Genomic DNA, 12,544 nt, shown 5'->3' with positions numbered 1-12,544 from the left:
TAATTGAATTTGTTCTTTAAAATTTTATATAACATCATTTCCTAGATATAGTTATCCCAGCCACAATGTTAGGGGTTTTGGCTGATATTTGGAGTATTTTTTTTTAATTTTTATAGTTTAGTTAGCAGTTTTTATGTTTCTGCATATACACATCTGGAGAACACAAGAAGCACAGAAAGAAAGAGGAGACAAGAAGACACAAGAATAATAGGACACAAATCAGACACAGACCATACAGTCTCGGGCCTGGCAGCTGAGAAGGTGATGGAGGGCCAGGTAAATGGCCAGGGATGACTACTAGTGAGACAACCGATCAGCCAAGGTGAACAAGTGATAATGTAGAAATAAGATGCTAGATGGACCAACATGCCAGTGAGCATCCTTTACAGTTTTACTGAAACTTTCTTTTCAATAATTTTGATTAAATGACTTCTTGGCACCTTCCAAAATTTGACACTGAGATTTTTTACCTTGAGAAAGTCATTATATAAAGCTGGTCCATTAGATGCCATTTGGTCTTTTATTCTTTTCCTAAATTTTTTATTTTGATGAGCCCTTACCCAGGTGGAAAACTTGCATTGAGAGAGACAAGCTTTGCTTCTTCTCTAGTTTACCACCTTGAACATCTACCTTTCTTTCCCCAGCTTACTAACCACAGTTTCTGACTACTCTGGAGTCAACTGTTGGGGAGCAAGAAGGAGAAATAAGGGGAACAAAAAAGGCCTTGTGAGTGAGTGTTGATTTCCTCTAGCTGGGGTGAATTTTTAATTGTATCCTTCTTGTGGGATGCTCCGTGGGTTCTTTGCAAAACTCATCTACACTCATCACCAAGGATGTTCCACCCACTGTCCCTGCTACGGGCGATGCCTTTTCCACCTCGCCTTCTGTGAATCTACCCTTGATCCACTGTTTCTTGGCTTTCTTCCTCCACATATACCTTCTGCCATTACCCCTCTAAAGGCCCTCTTGGGCAAAATCCCTTTAAGTGGTTTCAGGCTCACTTACTCTCTCCACCTGTATTTAGTCCACCAGAAACTCAAACCTTTGACCAGGCATCAATAGGTGTCACTTTACTCCCCAGCCACAACCGCAGGATGCTTCAGCCAGGCCCTACAATGTTAGATTCCTCAGAAGTGTAATATGTTATTAGTTTATAGCATCTCCCAAACTCCAGAGGACACATCCTAAAATCTGCAAGTGGTCTCACTGATGGCTTTCTCAAAAAAGACTTGAGGTGATGAGCAAGGCCTCTACCCCTTTTCCATGCTGACAGGGTACTCACGATGCCTAACAGTGTTCTCTAAAGAATGATCTTTCTAATATCCAACACTCTCATCTTCCTCAAACTTTTTTTATAAATTGGAGGTAGTTATTGGATCTAGCTCCTCACTTCCCCTACTGTTTGGGGGTTTTGGTCAGAACTGAGACACTATCCAATTTTAGCATCTTGTCGTATACATATTTTTTAATATTTTACCACTCTATTAGAGCTTGTGTTTGTTTAACATGATTTAGCTTAAACATGATAGGCAATATGGGAAACTTTTCAGTATTATATGGAATTTGTGTTTGTTCATATGTGATTTTTTCCCAGCCTGCTAATGATTTGAAAAAGATCAGGGGCAGACTTTCTTATACTTAAAGAGAAAGTCCTAGCAATATATAAAGACTGTCTTAGTCAGTTCAGGCAGTTATAACAGATTACCACAGATTGAGTGGCTTATATACAACAGAAGTTTATTTCTCACAGTTCTGGAGGCTGGAAGTTCAAGATCAAGAAGCCAGCATGGTCAGGTTCTTGTGAGAGCCCTCTTCCGTACTGCAGACTGCCAACTTATATATATTCACATGGCAGAAAGAGAGAGGAAAAGAGCTCTCTGAGATTCCTGTTTATAAGGGCACTAATCTCATTCATGAGAGCTTCACCCTTATGACCTATAATCACCACCCAAAGGCCCCACCTTCTAATATCATCACACTGGGGGTTAGTTTAGTGGATCAAAAAACCACCACAATTTCTATTATGTTAAACTATCTGAAGAAGCTGAAAAGACATTTCTCCCTATGTAGGAAGGAAGGAAAGGGGGACCTTAATTTGAAAATGTCTATACTCTAGATCTGATTTTCAGTTTTGATGAAACTGTTCTCATCAGAATTAAATGCCCCCAATATCTTACATTTCAAAGCTGAAAGCATGAGTCTCTGGCCAAGAGCAGGCAAGGATCAGCTGATTGTGAGGCTGAGTGTAAACATCAGTGGAGATTGAACTATGCCAGTATTTTTACTAGGATTGCTATGGCTTTTGTTAGCAGTCTAATTAGAAAATTACATATGTTTTGCATGGTCTGCCCCAAATATATTTTTCCTATCAGCCAATTATTCATAGTTTGGGATTTTACACCATGAGGGGTTTTTCAGTAATGTGTATTTGGTGTTATAGGAGCCTCTCTCTCTCTCTCTGTCCCTGTCTCTCTCTCTCTATATATATGTATATATATATTCAATTCAGTACTATATAATAATCAAAACTCAAAAGTTGATTTAAAGTTAAATTATCCCACCCTGCTGGGACCTTTGCAGATGATAAAACTGTGTTCTAGAAACAGTGCGTTATCCTTCTACTTTGTCTCTCTACCTAATGCCTTCAACCTCCTAGCCCCATCCCCTTCCTCACCACTTTTCTGATTCTAACAGAGTCAAAGAGAGAAGACAGAGTGAAATATGACTTTACACTTAGGGTCTGGCAGACACTTGAAGCTGACTTTTTCTCCTAGATTTTACAGAGGCTTCCCTCTGAGGCATTTATGTGAACTTCCTGTTAGCCAGGCGAATGCTGGCCTCTCCCTCTGACTGGCTGGTTCCCTCTTGGCCCTTGTTTTTTTTTTGTTTGTTTTTGCTTTTTGGTTTTTTGGTGCCCACTTTACATGGACCAGTGCTCTTTTGTCATCCCTTCACTTCTGCTGGTGGTTATGTAAAGGTCCAGGTGATGGTTATGTGAAGCTCCAGCCTGGCTCTCTTTTCTGCCTGTGGTCCCATCTCGTTACAGAACCACTCTTACATCCTTAGCCCCAGAAAACTCCAGGATTTGAGGCCAATCTCAGTGCAGGAGCCCACAAACTTGCTGCACCAAGAAAGCAAGCCCCCAACTTGTGCACCCTCTAGACTTCCGGGAAGGGGTCAAGTGCCAGTACACTGAATCCCACCAACTGTAGAAAGTACATAGCAACTTCTCACAGGCATCTCTTCTTGGACTTGAGGTGAAGGGAGAGCCTTCACCACCCCCCTGCCTTCAAAGGGGTTAGGAGTGACACAGCCAGCACCTGCCAAAGAAATTTTCTTCACAATCCACCTCAAATCTTTACTGCCATCTATATCTTATATGAAAGTGAAAGGCTTAAAAGCTCCATAAGAAATTCTCATAGTTTGACTTTGAAATGTTCACATGGTGGTGTCTTTGGAGCATAGGATTAATGACCTCTATGCTTCAACCAAAACTGAGACATGAAGAATCCTATTTTAGAGTAAGGCACGCACTCACACACTTAAACACACATGCACACACAGACAGAAATATTGGTAGTTTCCTATGACAAATGGTCTACTTTCCCATCCCTGCATTAACACTACACTGTCTTCATTAACATAGTCTTGCAATTTTTATATCTGGAAGGGCAAGTTCTTCTGTTGCTTTTATTTATCTTTTTTTCAAAATTGTCTTGGTGTTCTTGACTTTTTACTATCCTGTTTGAATTTTAAGATCATCTTATCACAACACACACACACACACACACACACACAACACTTGCAAAACTGCTGGGCTTTTTATAACATCCACAAACATGTAGTGTTCTCCACCTGGTTTTCTACATTCAGTTACATATATTTTTATTAGATTTATTGATAGATAAGGGTATGCTGATCTTGAGCATTGGATTCTTAAAATTACATTTTCTAATTGGCTGTTGCTGATATATTAGAACATTGTGGATTTTTAAATTTTTTATCACTAACCTTGTTGAAATTTCTTAATTGTTCTAATAGCTGTTGGGTCTCGAATTTTCGATGTCAACAACTAGATTGCCTGAAACTAATAACAATTTAACTTCCTCCTTCTGATTCTTAAAACCATATTACTCTTCCTTGTCTGTTGCATTGCTTACAACCTGTAATACCATGTTAAATCCAGTGAAAACAGGCAATCTCATCTTGTTACTAAATTTTAAAGGAACACATAACATCACTATTTAGTACGATATTCACTGTAGATTTTTTAAATTACATTCAGAGATTGCCTTTCTTCCAGATTACTCATGTGAGTGGCCTTCAAGATGGATAGTCAGAGGCTCTCATCAGCAGCCAAACTGCCCCTGGAGCGCTGCTCTGGGAAACAGAGGCCGTGAAGTGACTTCCTCGAGGAGCATCCTAACATGTCTCTGGCAGAGGCAACGTTGAGTCATCCTTTTACTGCGCGTGCCTTAATCACCTACATCTGAACTGCATTCTTTATTCATTTGCCCCATTTTTGCATTGTTTTCGAATTTTAACTTAGTGCGTTTACTTCTTTCTTTCCAAGTAGATTGTAAGATCCTTGAGGATAAAAGCTAAATAGCCCCTTTCTTTTATCACACATAAACCCTTCAGAATATAAGCTCTATGAGGGAAGAGACTTCGCCTGTGCTGTTGCTGCTCTTTCCCGTGCCTAGTACAGTGTTGAGCACTGAAGCCACCAAATAGTTTTCAGTGAATGAGTCAGCCCCACATTCCTTCCACCTCCACGGGCTTCAGCCCATGTTTGGCAACTTACTGTGTGCACTGAAATTATTCAAAAATGTTGGTGGGATGAATGAGCGCTTCCAGCCCCTAGTCTTTCATTTTGATTCCACCATTCTTTCACCTGGACATCTCTATTTCTAAACAGCTTAAGTAAAGCTGGATGTTGATGTTTTTGTCAATGCCAGACAAAAAAAATGTTTGACAAGTGTGCAATCTAACTTCATGAATTTCAAAACAGATGACACCCATTTTGATAAATGCATATGATTCTGCAGCTGATGAAAAAGAAAAATGAAAATGGGGCCAAATTACAGTTTGGTACCCAAGATAATAATCAATCTTTCATCATGCTAATGGTCTGTCATGAGACTGTAAAACCACATGAAGACACGAAACAGGAAAGTCCTCACACCAGCTTTCCAAGGGAATCAACATAATTTGGTTAACAAGACACACTTATCTGTGAATGAATTATAGCTAAGTGTGAACCTGGCAGTTCAATTATAAAATATGTCAAAGCTTTCCAGAAACGATTACCATCATAACACTGAATAAGGTTACCATTGGCAGAACAGACTAATTGGTAGAGTTAGGTCTATTTTTAAATGTCAAACAACATCTTGCTGCTCTTACAGTGCTTGCTCATTGCCCCTTAACTGGGAATACTAACTACCTACAGGTTTCTCATTCCCACCATAATGGTCTATCCACATTTTTTTTTTAAATCACACAGGTGGGGAGAGATACACAGAACATCAAGTCCTGGTCCTGCTTCCTAAGTGATGTTTGTAACGTAGAATGGGGAGGAGCAAGCTCTTGTTTCCACACCCTCGCCAACTTCAAGCTCTTTTCCTGCCTTTCAAGTGCTCTTTTTCAGCTGCATGAACTCAGTCACCTGTTCACCTGTCCCTTGATTTAAAGGCAGAAAGCCTTCTCCCTGATGCCATTACAGCCTTTGTGAACAGTTGTATCTTCTGAATCCATAAGGTCACCCATCATCTTCCCATGATCCCTTTCCTGATTTCAGCTGTCATCTTCCCTCCCTAAACATACTTGTATGGACAGAATCTAGATTCCCAACTGTCTTAGTTTGGATTCTCCAAGATGCAAACTCTGAGCCAAGGATTTGCGTGAAAGTAGTTTTTCTGAAAGTGATCCCAGAAAACACCAGAAATGGAGTGGAAAAGTGAGACAGAAAAGAAAAGAAAGCCAATAAAAGGAGCCATTATCATGAAGTCACTGCTGAGGGCAATGTGAGCTCAATCCCACTGGGAAGGAAATACTGTACAACACACACCTCAGTGTCTATACCATCCAAGGGCAAAGGGGCTGAGGGATTCATTCAGCTATTCCTATCAGCCATTGATTGACGGCTACTCCCAGGTGGCATGAATTTCCCGGTATTTCTGGTTTATTGTGGGCAAGGGCAGAGGTGACTCGAGTAGCCAGAGTAAGCACTCAGATGCAATTTCTGACATTTGAAGTTGGGCTGACATGCAATGAAATAGTTAAGACTGAGGAAATATGGGTAAAGCTCTGACAGCATCTGCTACCTCAGCCATTTAGGGGTAACATGGCTAATTCTGTATATCTAGGTAGAAGCCCTCCAGCAGTCTTTACAAAGGAAAAGAAACTTAGATGTAAATCCTCATGCACAGTCCTAACTATTCCAACTACACCCGGGTCATTCCAGGCCAAAGCACTAAATGCTAATACTCATTCCACCATACCAACTCCCCATCTTCACACTGACAACCTTTGTAGTTTGCAGTAGGGATTAAATTCAGAGTGAAAATGTCTGCACTCAAGTACACTTCTTTCTTCAGAAAAAAAGTCTATATAGATAATATTTCATTAGAGCTAGGCAAATAGTTTTGTGTGGGCAAATGTTCTTATTTTAGGAATAAGAGAACTATAAATCCTAAGGCAATTATCTTTAAGAAAGCAGCAAAGTAATAGAAGAAGGAGTATTATCTTACCTTTAATGACTTTTTATATCAAAATAAATCATTACTGACTGAGCTGAGAGGTAATTTCAATATTATAAACAAATCAGTATAACAATTAAGTTATCAGGGATGAAATCAAACTAAACATAAAGCTATTCTCCAATAACTCAAGATGGCTTTGCTCCTTGAGTAAGAGACTAATGAGTTCCAACTATCAAATTTTTGAGAGTCCTAAATGTAGCTCTTGGAGTCCTGGGTGCCATTTTGCCCCAAGTGTTCATGGCCAGGGACAGGGAAATGGAATTTGCCAGCTGTAAGAAACTAATAATGGATAATGCATAGTGGATCTGAAACAATGATGGACGAGTGGTTTAACCAGAAGTCTTCATCAAAACACTGAAAGAAATGATGCCAGAATCCCAATAGCAACATTCTACAAAGGGGAACTTTTATTTACCTTAGGTTGAGTTCTCTTTTCAAGAAGAAAAATCTCCTACATTTGTTTTGCCTTCAATTCTTTTTTTATTTAAGTATAGTTGATTTATAATACTATATTAGTTTCAGGTGTATAGCATAGTGATTCAGTATTTTTAGAGATTATACTCCATTAGAATTTATTATAAGATAATGACTACAATTCCCTATGCTATACCATATATCCTTGTTGCTTATCTATTTTATAATAGTAGTTTGTATCTCTTAATCCCATTCCCCTAATTTGCCCCTCCCCCTTTCCCTCTCCCCTTTGGTAACCACTGGTTTGCTTTCTTTATCTGTGAATCTGTTTCTGTTTTGCACATACATTCACTTGTATTATTTTTTAGATTCCACATGTAAGTGATATCATATAGTATTTGCCTTTCTCTGTCTGACTTATTTCACTAGCATAATATTCTCTAGGTCCATCCATGTTGCTGCAAATGGCAGAATTTCATTTCTTTTTATGGATGAGTAATATTGCATTGAAGATATATATAAGTCACAACTTTATCCATTTGTCCGAAATTCTTTTCACAGTGCTTTTCCATAAAAATCTTATGGAATCTCTTCAATATTTTATAGAATAAAACCCAGCATTTTTTATTTTTATTTATTACCATCTTATATTTAAAGAAATTGAGGCATGGAAAAGTTCAAGAACCTTCACTGAGATATCACTATAGCAGCAGAGTATGAAAGTCACTTCACCCAGCCACTGTATGAGGCTCCTCTCGGAAAAAAAGGATGAAACTTCAATCTGAAACTTAGGCACGGAAATAATCTATAAATCAACAACAGACTAGCATCTTTCAGAATATAAATTCAAGTCAGTGACTCTTCAATGATGAGGATAGCTTAAATAAGGAAAGCAGTGATAGGAAGCACAAAAAAACTGCCAGACGAGATCAAGCACATTCAGAGTGGTATGGCCGTAGACGAGGGATAAATTGGGAGTTCGGGATTTGCAGATACACACTACTATATATAAAATAGATAAACAGCAAGGTCTTACTGTATAGCACAGGAAACTATATTCAATATCTTATAATAGCATATAATGAAAAAGAATATGAAAAGGAATATATGTGTATAACTGAATCACTATGCTGTACACCATGAATTAACATAGCATTGTAAACCGACTATACTTCAATTAAAAAATTAATTAATTAAAAAGAAAAACTGCCAGAAATGATCTTCAGTGAATGCCAGATCTGGAGCTGTGCAAATATATTCTGATCGTTTACTATTAGTCATTGACAATTTACTTTAGCTTTCATGATTGGTGGAAATAAATATATGCTCTCTCTGAAGCGCAACCCTCAAAGGAAATACCCAGTGCTGATAAACAAGTTCTGTAATATCATGTGCTCTCTAAAAAGTAATGACTCTCAGAAACTTTAGAACATTCCAAGAGCAAGTTATGGAAATGGCAATTTATTTAGTGACTTTAATAAAACATGAAGATGCCAGAAGCAAGCAAGTATAGTATGGTGGGAAATTTTCACTAGATACCACCTATTCACAGTGGTCATCTGATCTGCATAGAACTGACAACATTAGATTTGTCATTGATTTGGTTGAGTGGGCTATTCCTCCATTTGGAGACAGTGGAATACTTATAAGTTGGTTTTCTTCCTGACTATCTACCACAGGTAATGTTCACACTGCCTTTACTTATTAGTGTCTATCTGAAAGAATCTCAAAGCCATTATTCAATGATGCACTGTTTTATATATGGCTGTACACATACAGGAATGTCTGGTCATCTATTTGGTACATTTGTAGAAAGCTTACTGTGTGTAGACACTACTTCTGGAATTTGATTTGAAACACAAGAGCTATTTTAAATACTATTTGTAAGACTGAAATGGCTTAGCACATGGAGTGTTAAAAAAAAAGTGAACTAAATATTAGGTGAAGAATTAGATGGGAGGAGAATGTGCTAATCCAAGTTGGAATAGACCAAAATCAACCATGTACCAAAAATAATAGCTTTAATTTAAAAAAAAAAAAAAACCTCTGCTGCTTTTTTTAAACAGCAGCCACTCCTAATTTATATTCCAGCTAACAATTGCTTTTCCAATAATAAAGCATCGCTTACCTAACTTATACCCCTAATTCTTAATTTGTTTACTCACTTCTCCCTTCCCCAGCACTGAATTAATCCCACAACTCACTTTTCCTCTTCTGATCAAATTAATCAAAACAAGGAAATAGAGGTCATTTCAAACAGTGGTCTTCTGTCCCCAGGTAGTTCTTCAATGCAGGTATGCAATGCTCAGACCAGCCACTTCTTAGTTGTCACTGACAACATTCACCAGTGTCTTCCATCATGCCATCTAAGTCACATTATTGGCAGGACACAACCCTGCCTCTTTTATCACAGGCAAAATGCAGCTGTCAACTCTCCACCCTCCAACATGAAATTCTGTCCAACACTTCCTCTCAGGGGAAGAGATGTCTGTCCCTCCTCATCATCAAGGTTATCTTGCCAGCTGGGCCCTGGCCTCTCCTCTTTCACTCTGCCAAGTCCATTTATTCTGTAACCCACTATTTTCTATCTCCACTGTCGATTTGCCACAGAAACAACTCTGAACCTTTTCAGGTAAAAGGTAAAGTCTTAATTATCCAATATATGGAACTTATACTCTTGAACCTTCCTTAATTAGAATTTGTCTTCCTTTGGTTTCCATAAGGCACTATCTCCTGACCTACCACTCTGCCACCCACCCTCAGTCACTGTCACTAATTTTTCCTCGGGGTTTTTCTGCTCAGAAAAGTAACACATGCACATTGCAGAAGATTTTGAAAATACATTCAAAAAGAGTAAAATACAATTTTCTAAATATAAATAATCTGAGCATTGTAGAGTAGTTCTTTCTAGGCCATATGTTTTCATAATCAAATTCCAACTGTGCTGTGTTCATTATCCTGATTGTGGTGATGGTTTTACAGGCATATACATATGTCAAAACATATCAAATTGCACACTTCAATGCATGCAGGTTATTGTATGCCAGTCATACCCCAACTAAGCTGTTTTTGAAAGTAAACAATATACAAATTCATATATATTACTTAAAATATAATTAAGAAAATAGAAACTGAACATTTGAATCTACTATAATTAAAAAAAAATTGGCAAAGGAGAGTGATGAGGGTAGAAATGACTGCTATAACTGGAACTTAGGAGTGAATTCCTTGCTTCCTCTATGTGCTGAAACTCTCATACCTTGGAAAGGTTGTTTCTGTCTTGTCTGTATGGAAAAAGCACAATCTAACAGGCATAAGAACTAAAGTGATCAGAGCCATGTTTCTGAGATTTTTTAAAATTCAGTCATGCTATAAATAGTTTCGTATTTAGCTTTTTTCATATAAGCATTTTGTCATGCCAATTAAAATTTTCCAATACATAGAATATTCGGAATATCTCACAGATACTAAAACTATCCAATGGAGAGATTGTGATTTATTTATCTGAATATTCAATAGTAGGATAATGGTTTATTTCTAACATTTGAGGATTATTTTAAAATATATGATTAATCTTTCATATAGGTTATTACAAGATATTGAATATAATTCCCTGTGCAATAAGAATATGATTAATGTTCTTGTGCATAAATTGTCTTGTGCATCCAGGCAGTTCCTTGGGATAGATTCCTCAGAGTGGAACAGCTGAGTGGAAGAGAACCAGCAGTCTTAAGGGTCTTTGTACATTACGCTCAACTGTTTTCCTCAAAGGTTAGGCCAATTCATTCTCTCCTCAGCTATGGATAAAAATGATCATCTCACTGTACTGTTAACAGCTTTGTGCATTTTTAAAATCTCTTGTTATTTTATGGGTGAAAAGGGATCTTGTTGCTTGTGTTTGCGTTTTTTATTACTAGGAAAGTCAAATATGTTTCTGACACAATTTGGAGGCATGAGCACATCTTTCTTTTCTGTTTATGTGTTGGCCCAGTTTTCTATGGAAACATTAGTGCTCTGGTTGCTGATGGCAGCATATCTGTGTATTAAATTTACCAAACTTTTGTCTGTCCTATTACACCAGAATTTATTCAACACATCTCACTTGTCTCTATTTTTATAGAGTTTTCAATATACCTATCAAATATTTGCATTTTTGTTTGTTTAACACAGAGCTATTAATCTTTTCTCCTTTGTGTTTTCTTCCAGGGCTTATGGACTGAGAAATATTTCCCTCAATTCAAGATTAGTTCTAATACTACCTATTTTAACTTCTAGAGTTTCTTTTTTTTTTTTTTTTAAGACTTTTTTTATCTTGGGAGGGGAGGTAATTAGGTTTATTTATTTATCTAATGGAGGTACTGGGGACTGAACCCAGGACCTTGTGCATGCTAGGTATGCACTCTACCACTGAGCTATACCCTCCTCCCCACCAACTTCTAGAGTTTTTGTGGTTATATTTTTAACTCGAAACGCATCTGAATTTTATTCTGGGATATGATATGAGAACGTAACATGATATTTTTCCCAAATAATTTTCTCAGCACTTTTGTTAAATATGTCCATTCCTTCTCACTTGTCTGTGATATTTCCTTTAGTATATACTAAGTTCTTCCATATGCTGGGATCTGTTTGAGTGTTGTCTGTTCTTTTATGTGGGTCATTCAATATTTCTGGTTATAATGATGCTGTAGTTTTATAATTTGTTTGCTATCTAGTACAGCAAGTCCTTCCAACTGTCCACATTTTTGCATTTCATAACCTTATTCATTAGTGCATTCTTCACAAAGAACTTCCTATAATACTCCAAGAAAAAATTCCACTGGGATTTTAAAAATTACATTATCCCTGATTTATAAGAGGGGCCAGGGAGGGGAGAAAGGAAGGCATTGCTGGAGTCCTGAGACATGGGAGAAGTGAGGAGGGCTGCGGAGTTCCCTCCTCTTTCTCCCTCCCCTCTCCAAAATGGCCCAGAGGCTTCCTCAATCAAAGTTTACAAAATACAGTGAAAGTCAAGCCAGGGGAGAGGCTCCAAGGGAATCACCAGTAGAGACATTTGGGGGGATGGTCCCCGCAAGAGGTGGAGACTGGCACCAGGTCCTGTCTTGAAACCTAATTAGGGAGAAGACTTGCTGTCCTCCCCAGGGCCCTTCTGAGAAGGGGGAAAGGAGCCAGGAAGAGACAGCAGGACTGGCCACGGAGCAGTGTGCATGCCCCATGGTCGTTTGGCATGAATGCCTGCATTCCACACAGGGTTACCTGAATGGCTTCTAAGGAAGCCAAACTTGAGCACATTTGCATGTACACCCTACCTCGAGGTGACTGTGCTGGCAGCAGGAGGCTGCTGGTTGAACAAGGCTGGAGGGGAG

This window comes from Camelus ferus, chromosome X (genome assembly GCF_009834535.1).
Source record: "Camelus ferus isolate YT-003-E chromosome X, BCGSAC_Cfer_1.0, whole genome shotgun sequence".
NCBI classification, from domain to species: Eukaryota; Metazoa; Chordata; class Mammalia; order Artiodactyla; family Camelidae; genus Camelus; species Camelus ferus.
The sequence above is the reverse complement of the archived record's forward strand: the minus strand, read 5'-3'. Positions refer to the sequence as shown.